The following is a 13,312-nucleotide window of genomic DNA, read 5'->3' as shown; positions in this document are numbered from 1 at the left end:
ATTTCCCTGATGCCGAGCGATATTGAACACTTTTTCATGTGTCTGTTCCAAATGCCCTTTTTCTAACAATAGTTAGCCCCCTCAGGATCCTGGAAACCTTGTTTCCAAAAGACCTTGGAAGTTTGTTCTATCCCTAACCCCCTCCCAACTTGCAAGTGTATAATGGGCCACTCCTCAGGACCCCAGTGCAGCTCCTTCTGCTCTACGGGTCCTGTCCCTGTGCTTTAATAAAGCTACCTTTTTGCAGCAACGACATCTCAAGAATTCTTGGCCGTTGGCTTTGAACTCTAACATCTTTCCTACATCAAGGCGACCTGTCAGAATTTGGGCTCACTTCTCTGTACCTCCTCAGCTCCCACTTTTGGCCTGCGGCAGTTCACAGGGAGACAGATCTTTGGACCAGGGGTAGGGTGGGGTCTTGTAGCACCCTGTCCCACCCTGTCTCCGCTGGCTGCTCTGTCTCCCCGATGGCCCGTCTCTCTGGCCTCCCTCTGGCCCCCTGTTTAGATTTGGCATCTGGGTGGGAGCCAGGGACTAAAAATACTCCCCATGTGTTTAGATGATTCTTGGAAAATAAACTTCCCCATCTTGGCTCTCGGTTTGCACACTTGCTGGCCCTGCTTCCTGTGGCTCTGATCTGACAGTGCAGGGTGGGGCTGGCGAGAGTAGAAGGGTCTATAGGGGCGCAGAGTCATGGGTGGTGGCGAAGCGTGCATGTGAGCACAGGTATGCGGAAAGCCTGCTCTGACACCAGACTCTAGGGGGTGCCTACACAGAGGCCCCATTACGAATAGTGCCCCCGTATGGTATGACCCCGAGGCTCTGTGCTTCTGTGTGGGAAAAGGCAGGGCAGCTGGTGGCATGGGGGCAAGGCCTCCCTGCTCTGGGCCTGTTTATCCATCTACAAAATGGGCTAAGCTTGACCTTTCCATCGACTGGGCCTCGCGGTCCTCTGGCTTCTGCCGGGGACCTCGAAAGGAAGGCCAGGCCCATCTCCGCGGGCGGGGCGCTGCTCCTGCACCTCTACTTACACATCTAGAGGCTCTGTTTGTTTATCTGAGTAGGGACAAAGGCATTATCTCCTCTAGGGACTAAGGACATGTCCCTGGGCCCAGGCGGGCCTGGGGAGGGGCTTCCTTTGGAGGAGAGCTACAGGACAGACGAAGTCACAAGCCAGTTCCTTCCTCTGAGCCCTAGCCCCAGCTGAGAATGGACACATGGAAGGCTCTTCACATTCCAAGTGTCGGCTGCTACAAGGCCTGGGAGGATAGGCAGAGGGCCAGGGGACAGGCGAGGGATAAAGGTACATTTTGATCTTCCAACAAGATTTAGTCTTTTAACAAACACTATTATTTCCTCCGTGCCAGGGACTGAGGATTTGGGTAGGAAAAAACCCAGTCTGTGCTCTTCCCCCAAGACTCCTGGCCAAAAGGCAGACACGGAGCGGGGCACAATACTACCAGCTCTACAAAATAGACGGAGCACGGGCCCCAGAGCCACACAGACCTACATTTGGGTCTTCTTCTACTGCTGTGAAAAGCAAGCGAGAAGCCTTTGATAACTTAATTCACCTTCCTGAGCCTCCGTTTTCCTCATCTGTAAAATGGGAATGATGATGGTATTTACTTCATAAGGTCACTGCCAAGATGAAACAAGATGCCTGGCTGAGAGGATGTATTCCATAATTTGTAGTTATCATTATGATTCTTTTTATTAGAAAGAGCACTGAAGTGTGGGTAGGACCTACAGATGAAGAGAAACTGGCCGCTTCCAGGGATGGGGATAGGAAAGAGTGGGTGGGGGTCCAAAATCTGAGGAGTGATGCCGCGATTTGCCTCTGTGATGGGGAGCAGAGGTGAGGTGGGGTTGCAGTCCTGCTCCTATGCAAGGGAGAAGCTGCAAGACCCCTCGAGGGGTCTGCTTCTCCGCTCAGACACTTGGACACCACCCCCCCCAGCACTCCACCCCACCCATACGCAGCGCAGGCCCAGCCTGACCTTTGCCCAGTTGACTAAGGTCACCCAGAACATAATGGGGAGTCAAGGGGACCAACTGAGGCCCAGCCTGCTCTGTGGCGCTCACGTCCCTGCCTTATTGGGTGGGGGTCCAGGGTGGAGTCGGGCCAAGCCTCCCCGGGCCCCTGCTGCGTTCCTGCTGTGGAATCCATTGTACTTTCCTCCAGGCCTTCCTCAGGAGCTGCGGGATTACCGGATGCGCCCTCCGATGGGCCCTTTCTCTAGCGCTGGCTCCGACCCTGGCTGGCTGTCCTGCCTGGATTTGCCGCAGGCTCTCGCCAGCAGAGGATCTGTACCTAGGATTGCCAGATAAATTTGAATTTCAGAGAAAGAACACTTTTTTAAGTCTATCTCCAAAATTGCACGGGGCAGACTTATACTAAAACATTATCTGTTGTTTATCTGCCACTGAACTTGACCTGGGTGTCTTGAATTTGTATTTGGCAGGTCTGGTGACCCTACCCCCATCCCACCTACGTCAGGGAAACTGAGGCTGAGAGGGAAGGGTGGACAAAGGAAGGGGTCAGAGATTGAGCAACCACCAGTTCCTCCTTGACCATCCCCCACTCCCTCCCGCTGACCACACCTTCCAGGAACTGATACCACACTGGTTGAGGGTTTTCCCCCTGCCTGGTATCAGGTTCCCTGTTGCGAGGGCAACTGGCTACACTTGGGAGCAGGCCCTTCTGCCAGTGGACTTCCTCCCCACGGTTTTCCAAAGACTTGGGAGAGGTCAGTGCCATGGAAACTGATGTGGGAAACAAAGGCAGAAGAAAAATTCTTCAGTTTCCTTACTACTTACAGCCCATTGACAGGCCGAGTGACATTTCTCCAGGGACTCAACTGCCTTGATGTTGACACTTTGATAAGGGGCAAAAGGCAATCCTAGCCCGACCCTCTAGGATCCTGGGGTCTACTTTAAACATGCAGAAATTCCTCTGGAAGCTCCCTTTATCTCTACCTGCCCACCCCAAGATACATGTTAGGAATTCTCCTCCAAGCATATGGCCCACTGATAACACATCTGAAGGGTCTCCTGACTGAGGGTTTACTAAACAATAATAAATGACCTTCCCCAACAATAGCTAGCCCCCTCAGGGTCCTAGAAACCTTGTTTCCAAAAGACCTTGGAGGTTTGTTCTGTCCCTAACCCCCTACCAACTTGCAAGTATATAATCACCACCCCTTACAACCCCAGTGCAGCTCTTCCTGCCCACGGGTCCTGTCCCCGGGCTTTAATAAAACCACCTTTTTGTACCAAAGACATCTCAAGAACTCTTTCTTGGCCGTCGAACCCTAACATTTTCCTACACCAGAAATCTGATTCCTTTTTTTTGGGTCTCTGCTTGATACCCGCCTCCGTGAGCTGGAGTGCCAGGGTCCCTTCCCGAGCTCAGCTTCCCCCAGCAGACCAGCCACCTCTCACAGAAGGGAGCCCTCGGGCAGCATCTGGCTGTCCTCTCCAGGTGAGGTCAGAAGGGGCCTGATGCCAGGGTTTTATTTACAAAGTCGGGAGAGACTCAAGAGGTGCAGAACCCTGTGGGAGTTGGAGCGCTCGCTCGCGTCAGAGCCTGGAGGACAGGAAGAGCAGGACCCAGACACCAGCAGGCAGCTGAGTTCCCTCTGCCCAACTGCTGCCCCTCTGGTTCCTTTCACCTTGTAATCGCCCTGATCTGTTTCACTACCTTCAGCTGTCATTATTTGCATGCACTATTTCACTGAATCCTGACAGTAACTTTGGAACAAAAGCCTGCACTGGCACAGCCTCTTGGGGACAGCAGGGATCTTCATCTGTTCCGTTGACTACTTGTGGGGGACGCTGTCCTGCACAGCTCAGAGCCCTAGGGACGCCTGCCCCCCGCGATGAGTGCTGCTGGAGTGCAGATGCCTTCAGTCATTGTCCTCTCCAGGGGAAGGAAGCCCCTCACTCAAGGTCACGCTCCTTTCTGCAGCAGCCTCCAGCCAGTGACTGATCAGGTTGGGGGTACAGTCAGCCCAGTCGGGGTGACTCCAAGGGATCATTCCAGCTTCCGAGCTCTGGGTGGGGCCAGTCAAGGTGACCACTCGGCCTGTGTGGCCGCTCCATCCCTCCCTCGTCCCAGCCCAAACCTGATTTGCTCTCTTCCACAGGTGTGGGTCCTAGAGGCACTTGTTTTAAAAAAGATTTTTATGTATTTATTTGCGGGGGGGGGGGGCAGAGCACCAGCAGGGGGAGAGGCAGAAGCAGACTTCTCGCTGAGCAGGGAGCCCAACATGGGGCTCGATCCCAGGACCCTGGGATCATGACCTGAGCCAAAGGCAGACGCTTAACCGACTGAGCCACCCAGGCGCCCCTTAGAGGCACTTCTTAATAAACATCTTGTGCACTGAACTCTATCAGCTTCCTGGGGGAGCCAACCTGCAGGACTGTGGCGCATCAGTGCCCAGATAGCCTGGAGCACGTAGTAGGCTTTCAATCAGGCCTGGCTTGGAAGAACCCTGGGACAGGCATCGATAGTCCTGACTCCACACAAATAACACTACACTAACAGCAGCTAATACTTATTCAGGTAAAACTATGCAACATGCTTTATATCTCACTTAATCCTTGAAACAAGCTTCTGAGATGTGCATTTCTATTTTCTCCATTTTCAGAGGAGGGAATGGAATGCATGGGACCCGTGACTGGCCAGTGGTTTAGCGGTAGTGGGACTTGGACCCGTACAGGGTGGTACTCAACCCCACCCTTGGATCCTCAGTGTGCTCCACCATTTTTCTGAAGGAAACTGAGGCGTGGAGGGATAAAGGGACTTGCCCCTGCCAGTGAGTGGCTGCCAGGTCTACAAACCCTGCAGTCTGAGCTGCTCCCCTTGGACTGAGTGCTGCTGGCCTGAAAGCGCTTCCACGGTAGCTTGCGTTTAGAAGTCACCTAGCCAGCCAGAGACACGCTGTTCCCTAGATCTGGAACACTCCCCCCTGTCCCTCCCTACCTGTGTTCTTCTCATGAGGTTTACACACCAGCCAAAAACCCAGCTTAAAAGTGACTCCTCTGTGAAGCCCTCCTCAATGGAGGGCAGCTCCCCTCCATCTCCCTGACCAAGACCCCTGACCTGACCTGACAGAAGATGAGGAAGACGAGGATTGCCTCTTAGCCAACCCAGTATGGAAGTGCCACTCCTTGGCTGGCCACACGGAGGGGGTGGGGTGGGGGTGGGGTAGACGTTTGCAAGATGAATGAATCAAAAAAAAATGATAGCAAAACACTGAATTAGCAGGCACCATTCCAGGGCTGGAACTAAATATTTACCTTGCCCACGGGGCAATCCTGAGAGATAAGCCAGGTTTTCTAAGCTCTATTTATGCTGACTTTCCTTCTGTGACTGACACAATCGACCTGGTTTTGTTACAGTTTGAACAGCTGTTTCCACATGTAGGGCCTGGGCATAGGAGATACCTGATCCTGGGCTTTCACTATTCCCCCACATCATGTGTCCTCCTCAGGGAATCTGTTTCCCAATCCTTGGCCTGAGGTGCCTGGGCTCCTCCATTCCGTGGGCACAGTCTCCACAAGGCTGCAGGTCAAATTGGGACTTCACTCTAGTGTGAGCTGTGGGTTCACATGCAGCCATGGGGTTAACAGCTCTATCAGGAGCTGCTTGGAATATGTAGGACAGTCTTGCCTGGGTCCACTGCCCGAGTGGTCTCCTGGGAGATACCTCTTAAGGGAAAGGGATTGCATGTGACATGCTGGGTCCAAGTAAAGAGTCATAAGGGAGGATGGACTTGGGAGTCCAGTGTGGCATTTATTAGACTCTGGGATTCACACTGGAGTCTGTTAGAAAGAAAACCTCAGGCCCAAAATGGAGTCACTTATGTTAAAAGCCCAATGTCAGCAAACCAAGACTTAATACCTAACCTAACTGCAGTTTCAGCTCCCCTGGGATTGTAACCTTTAACCAGTCAGCCTGGAATTTCCTGGTCAGCACTAGGAAATGTACTGATAGACCCTTTCCCTTCCCTTAGAAGGGTGACCTTGCTTAAAACAATGCATCTTTGCTAATAACTTCTTTTTTTTCTGTTCTCTCTCTGCTTTTGAAAACCTTTTCTTTCCTGCAGCTCAGTGAAGCTCTCCTCTACTTGCTAGACAGGATGCACCCAATTCATGAATCAATTAAGAAAGCCAATTAGATCTCAAAAACTTACTTGGTTGAATTCTTGTTATTCAACAGGCCATAAAAGTAATTGAAGTGGCCCATGAAGATGGAAAGAGCAATCTCAGCTAAACACTAACACTTGCTTGTGGGGGGCAGGCAGCTCTGATGGGGGGACACTGGTATGAAGGCCCAGTGAACAACTCCCACCTGGTGTCCACTCTGTGAGGGGACATTTGGGGGAGGCGGTGCTGGTGTTGGATGAGGAGACCAGAGATTGGAGGTTCCTCCTCAGGGGACACCACATGACAGCTGAGAGGATTAGTTTAAGACATCTTTGAGCTCCGCTCGGGAGGCTGCCTGCGCTAGGTACAGGGAGAGGGGGTAAGAGGAAGACGCAGTGAAACCTGTGTCATCCCAGGGAGTGACCGTTCACTCCCGGGGCGCGAGGCTGCTGAGGGGGGGCCAGCACACCTCGCACACCAGCCGACCCAGGAGACGCTGCCATGTGGAGTCCGCTGAGAGCGCAAGCTCAGGGCGTGGGCCTGTGCTCTAGGTGAGGAAGAGGGTTTCCACAACCAACATCAGTGCAAACAGGGTAACAGACGAAATGTTTCATCCAAGCCTCTGCCAGGCGCCGAGCCCGTGCCGCCACCCCCAGAAAGGTAGTACCCGGGCAGCGTGGAAGCCCCCTGACCCCGACATTGCTTTGCACATCAGTTTGCATTTATGGTGGTGATTTCCTCAGAGTCCACATTAGGCATGCTTCTCTCTCTTCCTTCCTACTTTTCCTTCCTTTGCTCTCTCTCCATTTCTCTCTTTCTCGCTCTTTCTTTTTTGACATATACTGGTTTCCCTCACTATCCAAAAGTAGAGCCTTCCTGGGGCCCCTGGGTGGCTCAGTCAGTTAAGCGTCTGACTCTTGGTTTTGACTCAGATCATGATCTCTGGGATGGGAGATTGAGCCCTGTTGTACTCCGTGCTCAGCGGGGCATCTGCTTGGGGTTCTCTCCCCCTCTGCCCATCCCTGCCTCTCAAAACAAAAACAAAAAAGAGCATTCTTATGAAACCTTTCCTAAATTGAAGTGCTGTAAAGCGAAGAGTATCCCCCACCTTCTGAAAGTTCATGTTATACAACTTAGCCTTCATGAAAGACCTACCTTAATATGGTAGTGGCTTTTTTCATAAAAGTGAAAATCCTTGTTGGATTTCTTTTGGTTAGCGAGAACCGGTACTAATGTAGGTCTTCTGTAAAAGTGAAGTGACGTAACTCCAACTTTTGGAAAATGGGGGATACCTGTATCGGTTTTGGATTGAGGTCTAGCATTTCTATTATCATTGAAGAGGACAGAAAATCAAAGTTGGACTCACAGACCCGGGGGCGGGGGGGGGGGGGGGGGGAAGGGGAAGACAATGGGCTGCCTCCGTGGCGCTCAGCACAGCCAGGACTGAATGGAAGGCAGCTGCGGAGTCTGCCTGCTGTGTGATGGACTGGGCATAGACATGTGGTATTTGCTTTAGAGCCCAGGCTTACAGGCGCAAACACCTGGGTAGAAACAGCTTGGCTCAATTGTTCTCCCTCCCTTCCCAGGAAAAGGCCAGGAAGGAAAAGGCCCCAACTCAGGGGAGGAGGCATTGTCCTCAGTGGGTTAAGTATCGTCAGGTAGCCCGGTCTGGCAGGGGGCCAGTGGGGAGCACGAGAATCTCATGGCTGCTATGGCTGGTGGCTGCCTTCCCAAGAACAGCTCATTCAATCCTTGTCTTTCCTACCTTGCCTCTGGAACCATCACATCCCTGTTAAATCCCTGATATCTTCGGATATTTCAAAGTCCAGTTTGGAGCTACAGGCCTTGACCTGACCCAGAGTCCTTTCTCTCTCCCTCCCCAGTCCCACCTCCCCTCCTACGCCCTCTGTCCAGCTCCTAAGATCCCTGGGCTACCAGAAGTGGAGAGAACAAACCTAGGGTGTCAGTCTCAGACAAGAGTCACTTCATGGCTGTTTGCTCCCAAGTGTTTCTTTATCTTCCAGGAACAAGGGGAGGAGGCTGTTTTCAGGACATCTACTTCCTCTCCTTATGTAACAATAATACTTTCACATTTGCGTAAGTGTTATCAGTCGTAAAAGGGTTTCACAATCTTTTTTTTTTTTTTTTAATTTATTTACTTAAGTAATCTCTACACCCAATGTGGGGCTCGAACTCACGAACCCAAGATCAAGAGTCGGGTGCTCTTCTGACTGAGCCAGCCAGGTGCCCTATCACTTTCACTTTCCCCTTCAGTGCTTACCACAACACTATAATGTAGTCAGGGTCATGGTGACCCTCATTTCTTGCCAAAGAAGCCCACGGGATTGTTCGGAGAGCTGGGTTGGTGAGCACGGGGAAACGTGAGGAGAATGGGGCGCCTGGAGAGGGCATGAAAGCTCCACACCCTTTCCTGCACACCTTGCCTGATGCATCTAGCTGTTCCTGAGCTGTATATTTTCGTAGTAAGTCAGTAATCCAGTGGGGGGGGGGGGCGGCAGGGAGAAGGTCACGGGGCCTCAGAGTGCTTGACCATCTTGCCAGAGGATGCTAAGTGGTAGATTACAGACCCCAGTTGAGGCAGAGATGAGGTGGTATAGAAGCAGCCAGATTAACCTGAGTTTGAATCCAGCTTGGAAACGTTCCATCTGTGTGACACTTTGGACGAGAGACTTAATTTTATTGAGTTTCGGTTTCCTCATCCATAAAAAGGGATGATAATGCATCCCTCATAGAGCTGTGGTGAGCATTTAATAATGAATGAGATGTGCATAGCATGGGATTGGTAAATGGCAGATGTCCACTGAATGGCTAAGTGCCCCTTCCAACTGTTCTTCTGGTTCCAAGTGCAGGCCTATCCTTTATGCCACACAGCGCTCAATAAACATTTGATGGATGAGCAATAAATTCCCCTTCCCCAACTCTTCCCAAAGTGAAAGGATGTTTATTTACAGCTCCAAGCCACAGGGAGCTCTGCAAACAAGGAGTGGCAGCAGTAACTCTCTCTAGCTGGCACAGTGGAAGGTCACAGGCCCTGGGGCTGGCTTCCTGTAGATGTCCAGTCACAGGTGCTCCAGCTGCTACCTGTGGTCTCTGCAGGGTCGGGGGTGGGCCTTCACTCTTGTTGGCTGTCTTTTCCCCCCTGCCCAGACGTCCTGTGAGCTTCAGAAAGGTCTACCCCAAGGCCACGATGATTTCCAGCAGACCAAATGAGAATCTCTCCTGCGGCTTGGGACAATTCTCTGGGAGTTCCTCAGGCCCTGCATGACATCTTTCTGTATGCTTAGAGGTCAAAGGTGCTTTAACGTGCATCTGATCCCTCACAGGTTGTTCAAGCAGCACCCAATCTCCCACTCTCACTTCAATCCGAGAAACTCCAACCTCATCTGCTTTAGCCACCAGTCCTTCAGATAAAATGGGGTTGGAAGGGTCCAGTCCCAATGTTGTTTCAAACTAAAAGCTGAAGACCACTGACTTAACGCAACCCCTTTATTATTCACAAAGGGGACTGAGGTGCAGAGGAGACAAGTAATCTGCTCAAGGTCATACAATTCTTCAAGGAGCAGAAAAAACACTACAGACTAGATCTCTAGTCCTTGCTTTCTGTGGTGGCAGCCAAGATGAGTGCCCCAGACTTGAGGCTATAGCAGCCTCCGATGACCATAGGCATCTCCTGATGCATTCCGGGAGGCTCTCTGCTGATCACTAATATGGAAGTCCCCTTCTCTCTACTCGACCTACAATCCCAGTGAGCACTAGGGTTTAGCCATCAGTAGCAGAGGATCCTGCTGTAGAGAATTAAAGAAGCCTGCCCCCATGGTCACCCAAAGCTTTGGATGCCCCACAAGCTCACTCTGCTTTCTGGGCCTCCTCTCTCCTTCTTCCTTTCCAAAGCCCTTCTAGTTTTTCTCCCACCTTCCTGCCTGATTCTTTTTTCTTTTTCCTCCACTTAACTTTGATTATATTGGAGCACTTTAAGCCCAGCACCCTTCTGTGTTCCTCCTGTGCTCATGGTAAGGTTCAAAGTTCATTATCAACATAAATTTCAGCAAAAGGGGACTGTGTGTATAAAAAAGAGAAAGTTAAATGACAGCAAACAAAAACTTGTTTACAATAAAATGGTCTAAATGTAGTGTGCACTTACGTAAACCATATGAAGGGGCGCCTGGGTGGCTTAGTCGGTTAAACGTCTGCCTTCGGCTCAGGTCATGATCCTAGGGTCCTAGGATCGAGCCCCACATCAGGCTCCCTGCTCAGTGGGGAGCCTGCTTTTCCCTCTCCCTCTGCTTGCTGCTCGGCCTGCTTGTGCTCTAATAAATAAATAAAAAATCTTGAAAAAAACAGGTCTACACATCTCTGCTCCCTTGCCTGTTTAGACTGCCAGACTGTTCTGCACGCTTCTGATAAAGTCCTGATCTTGCTTCATGACACAGCTCACTTCCCTTTCCCATTTGGTTTTCCCTAAGTACTTTGTCAACAGCCTACTGTCTAGTGTCCTCAATCAGCACCCCATCAAAGACAATTATATCTAGGGAGCTTTGGTTAATTACTACCACTGCTCCTTGCATGTGTGCATATGCATATCATCATTCCCTGATTAGACTGAATAATGACTCATTCCCTGGAGCAGTGGTTTCCATAAATGACCAACCTGAAGACCAGTGTGAACTGGCTGTAAAACATTCTCCCCTGAGGAACTTACTAAAATGCAGATTGTTGGACCGCATGGGAGAAGAGCTCATAAATCCGAGTGTAGACATACAGAACACGGGTTTAATATGACAATGATGGGTGGGGACCCTGGAATCAGCACTTTTAACAAGCGTCTAGTTGATTTTGATGATACTGACGAATTGCCGGGTTGGGAACTGCTGCCCCAGAGAACCTGGCACGGAGCTCTGTACCTAGAACGTGCTTACATGTCGTTAGCTATATACCTCTGGACTGGTAATTAACCTGATCATAACATTATGGTTGTATTATACTTGTGTTCTGTTTCCCTAAATGAGGAAAGAATACTGTTACTTGAGTACTTAATAGGTATCAGATTCTGTGCCTATTTACATACATTATCTACTCCTTATAATAACCTTTCGAAGTAACATGGTATTCATCGGGCATGAGAAATCTGAGCATCTAGGCTGGCGGAGCAAGATGGTGGAGGAGTAGGAGACCTGGATTTCGTCTCCTCTCAGGAATTCAGCTGGATAGGGATCAAACCATTCTGAACACCTACAAACTCAACAGGAGATCGAAGAAAAGAATAGCAACAACTCTCTGAACAGAAAAGCGACCACTTTCTGGAAGGTAGGACGTGCGGAGAAGTGAATCCGAGGCGTTATTCGGGAGGATAGACGGCGGGGGAGGGGCCTCCGTCGCCGCTTCTGGCAAGTGATAGAGCCACGGAGCACAAAATCGGAACTTTTAGAAGTCTGCTCCGCTGAGGGACGTCACTCTGGTGGCGAAGTGGGGGGTGGAACCCTCGCGGGACAGTGTGGTCTCAGGACCCTCGGGGTCACAGAAAGACCGGGGGTGCCTGAGTGCGGCAGAGCTCCCAGGTATCGGAGCAGGGAAGCCGGCTGCAGAGACGGAGCCCAGGCGCGGGCTCTCAGCTCGGGGTTGCTATAAACCGTGATCCGCGGCACAGTCGGGCCACTGCTCCTCCAGCAGGGACCCAACAAGCGGCAGATCCGGGGAGACTCACCTTCTTCCCCCGGGAGCAGAGGTGCGGGAGCGCACCGCGGGGATCTGCTGGGTTTGGAGACTAAACCCGGGGTCGGGTGCCAGATAGAAAGGCGCGGTCACAGGCCGGGTGAGCGCGGAGTGTGGCCGGAGACCGGGGAGACGGGAGTGACTGACCGCTTTTCTCTGGGGGCTCGCTGAGGAGCGGGACCCCGAGTTCTCGGCTCCGCCCGGGCGGAGACTGGGAGGCCGCCATTTTCACTCTCCGCCTCCAAAGCTGTACGGAAAGCTTGCAGGGAACAAAAGCTCCCGAGAGCAAACCCGAGCAGATTACTTACCCGGACCGGCAAGGGCGGGGCAATTCTGCCTCCGGCAAAGACATTTGGGAACCACGGCAACAGGCCCCTCCCCCAGAAGATCAGCGAGAACAGCCACCCAAGACCAAGTTTACCGATCAATGAGAACGGCAGAACTCCAGTGCTAGGGGAATACTGCACATAGAATCCATGGCTTTTTTACCATGATTCTTTAGTCTTTCAAAGTTAATTATTTTTTTTAACTGTCTTTTTTTCTTTTTTCCTTTTTTCTTTTTTTTTGAATTTTTCTTTTTCCCTTTTTCAACCAACATCTTATCAATCCCTTTTTAAAAAAAAACATTTTTATTTTTCATTTTTAAAGTCATATTCTATCCCTTCATAGTAGTTACCCGTATTTTTGGCATATATATATAAGTTGTTCTCTCTTTAAAATCTTGAGATAGTTTCTTCTAACAGATCAAAATATACTCTAAATCTCCAGTGTATGGTTTTTTTCTACTCCCCTGCCTGATCACATTCTCTCCCTTTTTTCTTTCTTTCTTTTTTTTTTTTTTTTAATCCTCTTCTTTCTTTTTTCAAGCAACTTATCAAATCCTTTTTTAAAATTTTTTATAATTTCCATCTTTACAGTCATATTCTATCCCTTCATCATATCAACCCTTATTTTTGTACATATATAAGTTTTTCTTTCTTTAAAATTTTGGGAGGGACTTTCTTTTAACAGACCAAAATACACCCAAAATCTAGTGTGTGGCACTGATCTATAATCCAACCTGATCATATTTGATCACATTCTATTTTTGTTTTGTTTTGTTCTGCTTTTGTTTGTTTTTATCTTTATCTTTTTCTTTTTTCTTTTTTTCTTTCCTTTTCTTTTTTCTCTCTTTCCCTTTCTTTTCCCACTGCTTCAGGTCTTTTCTGATTTGTTTAGAGTATATTTTCTGGGGACGTTGTTACCCTGCTAGCATTTTGTTCTCTCATTAATCTATTCTCCTCTGCACAAAATGACAAGACGGAAAAAATCACCTCAACAAAAAGAACAAGAGGTAGTACCGACTGCCAGGGACCTACTCAATACGGACATTAGTACGATGTCAGATCTAGAGTTCAGAATCATCACTTTAAAGATACTAGCTGGGCTTGAA

At 50.1% G+C, this 13,312-nt stretch overlaps 1 pseudogene; it reads left to right on the top strand.

The window, feature by feature from the left end:
- Positions 1-6,651: 6,651 nt before the first annotated feature.
- LOC116647701 lies at positions 6,652-11,343 on the top strand (annotated as a pseudogene).
- The last annotated feature ends 1,969 nt before the right edge of the window (positions 11,344-13,312 follow it).

Source organism: Phoca vitulina, unplaced genomic scaffold (assembly GCF_004348235.1).
Source record: "Phoca vitulina isolate PV1807 unplaced genomic scaffold, GSC_HSeal_1.0 scaffold40, whole genome shotgun sequence".
In the NCBI taxonomy this organism is placed as follows: Eukaryota; Metazoa; Chordata; class Mammalia; order Carnivora; family Phocidae; genus Phoca; species Phoca vitulina.
Note: the sequence above shows the minus strand (reverse complement) of the source record. Positions and strands in the feature narration are given on the sequence as shown.